The following is a 9,453-nucleotide window of genomic DNA, read 5'->3' on the forward strand; positions in this document are numbered from 1 at the left end:
TTTTCTTTCAATTTTTGCTTTCAAAAACAAGATTTAAAATTTGAGCTTACAATCGAGGATGATTTGGGCGAAATCTCACCAGTGTGTTCGCTATGAAGTTTCAAAGGTGTGTATGTCAAAAGAGCAACGCAAGTCACTAGTCTCTGCGCCATGATTGAAACATTTCATTTGATTTTTTTTTCACACCCTAGAATGAAAAATATGGATGTTTTCTGTAATTTACTGAAGAAAATAACATTTGATAATTCGTATGCCGGGTCAGGAAAGGAATGTTAAGTAGTTACCCCCCTGGAAAGAACACAGTGTCCCACAGTGTGGTCACAGTGTGGTCACATAGTCGACAATGTGAAAACGCTCGAATTTAACAGTGTGAAGATGATTTCACACTGTGGTTTGGTTTTCACAGAGTGCTCACATGGTAATGTTCTGTGTCACACTGTGAATTGATGATTCACACTGTTAAAACTGTCGAATTTAACAGTGTGAAGATATTTCACACTGTGTTCACAATGTGGTCACATTGTGTTCACACTGTGTTTCTCACTCTGTGTTCTTTCCAGCAGGTTGTATTTCAGGCATCACGATGGAGTTCTAAAGTAAAGTAAACAGACATATCAGGACAAAGTTATATTGAAACGTCAGAACGGCTTTTACGCTTGCAAATTTCCATAGCTGTCATACAACTAGTGCTTCGGTATTCTATTGCTGATGGCAGTGGGGGTGCCTGGACTCACTAATTACATTTTGGAGATATTCTCAGAACAGAAAACAGGAGTATGTCAACCTCTCTTATGTTTACCATTGGGAGTAGTGATTTTAAAAAATGTTCTTGATTTCACATTGAATGCATAGTGTAGGTCAGCTGTATCACAAAACATATTACCATAAAAAAATCGCAGTAAATCCTAAAATATAAGGAAATGTCACCATTTTCTCAATAAACAATAACTGTAGACGATTAATTTTATTCAGAAACAGTTTTATCATAACTATTGTTCACATTGTTTAGGGCCTATATTCAACAATAGTATTGATTAAACTGATTTATATTTTTTCATTAGTTGTTTCTACCCTAACTCACTTTCTAGAACTATTTCAAAGTACTACTGCATAAAGATGGGTTTTTGTTTCATCTGCAAAAGGTAAATAATGCCTTTAAAATCGCGCGGCGATCTTCCTTCGCTGCTGTTTATCATATCGTTCCCAATGATAATCGCCGCCTTTGATTGACGCCATCACCCTTACTCTACCGTCAAGATCCTCCACCTTTGACAAACGAAGAGTTAAGTATTGCTTTAGATGTTTCTTTTCATAACTGTTTGTGCGGCTAATCACCGCCTCTTTTACCTCAGAGGGGAGCGCAAGGTGTGTTGCTGTGGTTTCTCTTTGCTTTGAGCGAAATCGTATATGGGCGACAAAAGGGACAGCATTCCGCATGGCTTTCAGAACGAGTGTGAAGATGTCCTGTACTGTGTTAGTAGAATAGAAACGCAAAATAACACCGAAATAATATGTTTACATCTCTAGCTGGCCCCTCGAGCTGAATCCGAAAGCCCAGTACACTTCGGGGTCTTCATTCGGAGCTACCCAGATCAACACCGAGTCATTTTGTGATTACCAGGGCAGTATTATAACCATCATGAAGGATACACATTTTGCTCTGGAATGGTGATGATCCCAAAATAACAGATTTCTTTCACGAAAGGATTTACAAATAACATTAAGCTCAGTTCAGTCCTGTAACGTCACGCCCCGAGGCTGTAGATGGGTAATGGATCTTATGAGGTTGTTATGAATCAAAATTAGCCGAATAGATCCAGAACAATTTTCTATCTATAAACGACATCACTGTGTCATATCGAACAAAAGAAAATAACACAGGACTAGTAAGGATAATACTCCGAGTTTGAATGAGACATAACACACCCTTGGGCCAGATATTTTACCCATTCCTTTCGTCCTTGCCAGGGTGTTTAACCCCTCGTATGCTCGAGTGCCGATTGGCATTGAAAATCCCATGGAGTTGAACACACTGTCTAAAGTCCCTGGCACAGAGAGAGTTAAAGAGGGGTATCTGACATTGCCATGTGGCAGGGAACTCTGAGAGAGCAGTGCTGACAATGAAGATGATGACCTGGGGGTGTTTCATCAACGTTTGTCAGCGCTAAAAGTTGTCATCGCTGACAATCACCATAGTAACAATCAGTGAACAGAGCATCTCATCCAATCAAAACCAAGGATTTTGCTGAAATTGTCAGCGTTGACAAACGTTGATGAAACACCCCCTGGGCACCATTTCATGAAAGTTGTCAACCCTGACAAGTTGTTAGTCTTTGACAATCACCGTAGTAACGAACAGAGCTTCTCAGCCAATCAAAACCAAGGATTTGCTGAAATTGTGAGAGACTGACAACTTGTCAGGGCTGACAACTTTCATGAAATGGTGCCCTGGGTAAATAAGGCCATATCATCGTTATTATAATCATTATAATGTCATAATTGTTATCGTTCCTTTACTTTACTTTACTTTACTGTACTTTATTTCATTTACTTTACTTTCATACTTTACTTTACTTTTCCGGAACTATGGTGTAGGTCAGAGTCTGTTGTTCATCGATCAGGGGGCATTTCATGAAGCATTTTGTCCGACAACTTGTCGGACAAAATTTGTTGTCAGCCAATCAGATGCAATGATTTCTATGGCTTTTAACAGTTTGTCAGACGAAATATCTCACAAAACGCTTCATCAAATGCCCCCCCCCCCCCCCCCCCCGGAGTGTATCCTCGGCTGCTCTTGATCCTAAATAGCCTGGGCTAATCACATTCAAATATGTAACTTCAAGTGATATTTCAAAAGTCTATGGGACATGCATATGGCAGGGAGTGGTGAAAACTGCTCCTGACCTAGGACCCAATGAAGGACATGCAGTTACTCGTAGTCAAATACACAATTCTTCCAATGCTCGTCCAGCTTATTATACTCTTAAAGGCATTCACAGAACACGCCGAGATCACATCTTCTGGAAGAGAATTCTACATATTGATATTGTCATCATCATCATCATCAACATAATTTTATTCAATCTTCAGTACACTCATTATTCTACATTGAAGTATTTTTTTTTTTAGATATTAAAAGTGTCTGCGGTAAAATTGTATTTTCTCTCTTTAATTAATATTGAAATATCTTTTTTACGTACTATTCTATGTTCCGTTTATAAAATCTTTTTTATTTCTGTAATTTTGTAAGCGCTCTGAGCCTCATGAGAAGAGCGTATGAAACGTTAAATTGTATTGTATTGTATATCTGACCAATCGTTCAGCAAACAATGTGTTAAATTGCATACGCCTAGGCTCCTGATGCATTTTGTTTTTGTTCGACTCAGAAGAAGGTAAAGAAGTAAAACCAGACACAGATTCCTTAACTTGTTCTCGTTTATGTTGTTGCCATAAGAGGTGTTTGTTTGTTTTGTTTTGTTTTTTAATTTCTCGTGACGTTCTCTATTGATTGCGATTTAATGTCGCCAGGAATTTGCGAATGTGCTCTCTTAAAAGCCTCGTGCGTCATCTATTGTCGCATGACGTGGTAAATACACATGCGGCTTTTTCCCGCTCATTGGACACCTGCATTTGCTGACTTTAAAGGAGACCTCCGGATGATTTTCAGACTTTAATATTTGAACAACTATAATTCGTCATCCAATGTACTGGGTACTGAGTTTCAGAATTTATAGCCTTTAGGAATAAGGAATAACAATGTTCTCAAAATTTATAACAAATCGCAATGAACAAGGATGATGACATAGCAGCTTCAAGAATCAGAACAAAAGGACACAGCATGCATAGAGCGCTAGAGTCTGCACAGGTGAACTTGTTAAACAAGCTCAGTTGTAATGGAATTAAATTGTACATTTATGAAATAACGTGAGCGTCCTATGTTATCATCCTTGTTAAGTGTAAGTTGTTTCGGGTTTTTCAGAGTATTTGAACACAATTAATTTCACAAATATATACATGGAGCTGTAGTTTATGTACTGTAATGTAATGCAAAATTATGAAAATCGTCTGGATCTCCCCTTTAAAGAGGATTCGACGCAACCGTTCACCCGAAAGCTCGTTTGTTGCTGAAGAACGAAGGTTACTCAAACATGGCGGAAAATACACCTCAACCGCTTGTGTAAGTCTTACACCTGTACAAAGAATGGATCATGCATTCTTGAGCCCCGTCAGTATGTATGTTGTAAATAAATACTTAAAGTCTTGAGTAAATCAGGATATAATAACATTCATAAAGTAAGAATGCCAGCCTGTCAGGAACTCCGAGTAGTTGTGGTTGATGAGGGTGAATTCGTCTGCAAACTTTCCCCCACGGGCCACTGGAGGTTAGAAACGCTGTCCCGTTATAGATCTAAAGGAGTTCGACGTAGATTCACAATGCATTAAAGGATCCATGTAATGTAAATGCATGTTGACTTGTGTTAAATTAAAAAACAGCTATCACATTTGTACCAAAATGAATATCAAAATACGAACGTGCTAAATATTTTGGGAATATTTTTTCTACAAATTATCTTTAGATTATAGTTGATACGGCCACACAAAAATGGAACCTCTCGATGAGACTATTTGCTAATCACTGCTAAACTACTGATATGATAAACAACTGTCATGTCTCCATGAAATATAGAAACTTGCAAGTCACGCTCAATCTAATGGAGTGTGCATTCTTTTTCGATGTATTTTATTATTCATAATGATTTAACGGTTCAGTCAGTGATTGACAAATATATTATGACGTCGTCGACAGAATCTTTGTTTGGATGTGTGGGTGTGTGTGTGGTGTGGGCGTGGCCGTATCCAAGCATTCTGCAGAAAAATAATAGAAAATAGTATTATAAACTATTAGGCAGGTAATAAGATGTTCATTTGTCAGCATAACTGATGATTAGGGTATGTCATAAATTTACACAAGTCTACAGGTATTTAGTCCGTTGTGCATGAGTTCTTTAAGTCGTGGAACCGCACCCATCCTTGATGGAAGTCAATTTTCTATGATATTTCTTTTCATTTTAACACGTGTCTGTATTGGGTATTATTTCTAGGCTGTTGCTCATAAGTCATGAATGTTAACTGCCCACTGATCATTACCGGAAAACACCCTATCGCAAGTGTCCGCACATCCACCCACGTTCTAGAAGTCTGTGAAACTTCCCAAGGTGGGGTTTCTTAGCCCCTGATGTGAGACCATTTCTACCATGACTTCCATGCAGACACTTCCGGTGTGAAATTTCTTTCTCTTTCATTGGCTTAAAATCAAACTGTATAATAGTGATGATTAAACAGAAAAGATGATTAACGAATATGATAGTCGTTGACTCAAATCAAAAGCTTAGCGTAAATACCGCAGGAACTTCTTCGCAGTTAGCGATTGTTGAAACACAGTATTGGTGGAGATGAGGATTAAGCTTTTAACTTTTTGCAACATAATATGAGAAACCACTTATGAAATATCAGCGACCATAGCATTCTACAAAGAATACAAAGTTCATTTGATGAAGACTGTTTTGAAATGGTCGAGAAAACAAAGTAAAATAAATCAATCCTACTCTCTAAAAAAAAAATCGAGTGAAAATATTCACTCTTGAAGGAGTGAATACAAAAAAAAGTGAAAAAAATTGTCATTTTCACTCAAAATTCACACCAATTTCACTCTAAATTCACCTTTTTTTGTATTCACTCCTTCAAGAATAAGTATTTTCACTCGATTTTTTTAGAGAGAAATAGAAGATGATAGTAAATTAATAATAATTTTAATAATTATAATAAATTTTATTAGGATCGCTTCGTTTTGGATATCTCAGCCATTTCACAACCCATTTTCATCAAATAAATATTAGATTTCTCTGGAAATAACATGCTATTTCACATTTCATAACGAGTTAGAAACAGGGTACCGTTTCATGAAAATTGTAAGCGCTGACAAGTTGTCAGTCTCTGACAATCACCATATAGTAACAGTCAGTGACCAGAGCATCTCAGCCAATCAAAACCAAGGATTTTTCTGAAATTGTCAGAGACTGATAACTTGTCAGGGTTGACTAAATTGATGAAACACCCCCTGAAGCCAAGTCTCAACCAAAACTTTACCATCCTTTTAAAGCTGTCGTTGTAAAGAAAGATATTATCCACTTACTCGAAGAGGATCTTTATGAAACTGCGAACTGCCTTGTCCAGACACGATAAATACACAAATTGAGAAGAAGGTCATGTCATAATGGCATCTGAAATCGTATCTCCCCTGGATAATGACTTTGCATCATTGATATTGATTATCATCATTATTACCATTATCATTTCTATTAATACTCGCATTATTGTCATTGCTATTAAACACATCTTTATCATTACATGCAGCACCTCCTCTTTGTCATCATTACCACAATCATTATCATCTTGGAGTCTGTCATGTTTGGTAGAAGAAAAAAAAAAGATACCAGCTGAAAAGTTTTCATCCTTTCTGTCATTCGAATACGAGACAAAAGTCAATACATTGTAGAATACAAGAGCACCGAAGTGATGACGTCACAGTCTTTTGTTACAGCTTCGGTTGGAACCAGGTGCGCGCATATACCACTGTATACAAACACTCTGTTCAGATGAGGTTGTTGAGAAGCAGTCTCTATGACGATGAATAGCTGTGACATCACACTTTGGTATTCAATTTGTCCTGATTGCACACTAAACCTCGAGCAAAATGAGAGGGAACGAAATGTCAGCGTGAAGCAAAAAGCTGCTAGGGATGTGGCCACAATACACATGGCCACATGGTTTCCTTGTGTAGATTATTGTTGTAAGTCCAACTTTAAAGGCATTATCTACCATTAAACCCAACTTTAGTGCTTCAAAATAGTTCTAAATGTGAGTTAAGGATAGAAACAACCGATGTAAGAATTGTAATTGCTCTAATCAAAGTTAAATATTGTTAAATATACAAAATGTGAACAATATTGCAGAATGAAATTGTTTCTAATACAGAATAAAGCGTTATAGTTTACCAGGGATGTGGAAAGAGACCACCTCCCTAGGTTACTGAAAAAAGTGACATCTCCTTATATTTTAGGCTTTATTGCGAAATGTTTATATGGCATAGGATTTTGATACAACTGTTCTATACATATACATCCAAAGTAATAACTCGAACATTTTGTTAAATCACTGCTCCCAATGGTAAACAATACCTTTAAAGACACTTCATTGCAATCAAAGGGGAAACCCAGTCCAAATCTAAGTTCGTCTGATAAAAAATATTAATGGTAAAATCCTACTAGTTCAACGGTAAAATTTGACTGAAATCAGATGAAAATAAGGAAGTTATGACAATTTTAACTTTTTCTAATTTCTGCAAAACATTTCTTGTACAGTGGATATGAATATGCAAATGAGTGAGCTAACCATGTCATAACCTCACAATTTTCCATTGATCGTGTACATTAAAAAATGACAAAAATTCAATGATTTTGTCATTAAAGTCTGAAACATGATGTTATTCCTGGTTGAACTAACTTCAGAATAGTGATCAGTTAGATATACCGTGATTTGAGCCTCGGGCATAATTGCGTTTGAATGAAAAACTGGAAATTTCATAATTTTACGCACAAACTATATGGCAAGTTGTGAGGGGGAGACATGCTCACTTTTCCATTTGCATATTCATATTGACCGTTTAAGAACTGTTTCCTGAAAAATTAGTGAAACTTTAAAATGTCATAACTTCCTTATTTTCACCCGATTTCGATCAAAATTTTACCGTTGAACTCGTAATATTTTACTCTTTCCTATCAGACTGCCTTATATTTGGACTGGATTGCCCCTTTAACGGGGATTCGGCATACACCGACTGCTGCTGCAGTACGTAACGAAATGGACATCATCCGGAATTCTTTTTTTTAAATTTGCACTGACGAGGGAAATTACCCATCTCCGACAATTTCGATATAATATATTGAAATGTCGGAGAGTTATGGTGATAACCGAACCAAGGACAATTCTTCTTTCCTCAGTTAGTCGGCTACATTGTTTCAAGTAACTTTCGTGTTCTTCCTAAATAGATACCGGTAAATAGATAGACAGATAGGTAGATAGATAGATAAATAAATAAATAAATAAATAAATACATACATAAATAAATAAATAAACAAATAAATAAATAAATAAACTAATAAATAAACAAATATAAGTATACATACATAGATAAGTAGATAGAAAAATGAATGAATGAATAAATAAATGTAATTATATTCAAATACAGTAATAGGCCTACATATCAATTTGTCTAAAAGAATGATGGCGATATAAATGCTGGTAGGCCTCACCCACGTTGTTCGTCCCCATTTCCCCCTCCCCTTGTTTCTCCCCACCCCATCCCGTTATATCTTCTCCCTCTCCCCATCTTGCTTTCCGACTTTTCACTTTCCACGACCCCCGCCAATGACCTGGAGTAACATAGTGACAGCTTTCGACATGTGAGAAACATAATTGTGTCACAGTGGAAGAGGTACACTCTCGGGGTGGATGATTTAGAGAAGTCATAAACATCATGCGCTTCGTGGTTGCCATGGTGATATTTTTCCTCGCTCAGCTGGAGGTCAGAGGTCGCGTCAAGAATCACTATAAACCGCCATCGCCAGGTCGTATGTGTTTCTCTTAATGCTCAGCTATGTCGGGTTTGCCCGCAGGACACGCGAAACCTGGTTTTCCTCCAACTCGATTTTCATCCCTATACTTCAATCCTCCTCATCCTCCTTTCTCCCGTCTTTTCCCTTTTCTCATTTTCATCTCCCACTCTTCCTTCCCTTATCGTCTGAATAAACTGCTGAATCTTTTTCATGCATCTTCTATCATTGCCGCTCTGTTTTGATCGTCTTATATACCACATACTTTTATGTACCTATAAATGTTGAATTAAAACACAGTGTAATATCAATGAAACTTCCAGAATCCCTACGTGTTTCGTTTATGGCAGTTTTATATCTGTCACACAAAACTTGAAACTAATGTGAGCACGTCTAACTAAATCCAGGATATAATGTGTAATATAGTCCATTCCGGGCTGTTCCTGAAAGAGAGTCTAGCATCTCTCATTGTATGCGTGTCAGATATACAAGAAGGATTCATTAAGTGATTTTAGTTTGCGAGATGACAACGACACAAAGTAAGATGACTATATATATATATATATATATATATATGGAGAAAACATACTATATATAGAGAGGAAAAACAAGAGTATAGAGAAATATTGTGTCTTCACCACTTCCTTTTCAACGGATGCTAATATATAATAGCATATATAGCATATATAATAATTATTAAACCCTTTGTTATCGGCTCTCGGCCACATCCAACGAAAGGTGAGTAGTTATGTCGTTGGTCTAAAAATGGGGTCAAATTATT

The sequence above is a fragment of the Diadema antillarum genome, unplaced genomic scaffold (assembly GCF_040938485.1).
Source record: "Diadema antillarum isolate AM-2024a unplaced genomic scaffold, OU_Dant_1.0 seq00000481_RagTag, whole genome shotgun sequence".
NCBI lineage: Eukaryota > Metazoa > Echinodermata > Echinoidea > Diadematoida > Diadematidae > Diadema > Diadema antillarum.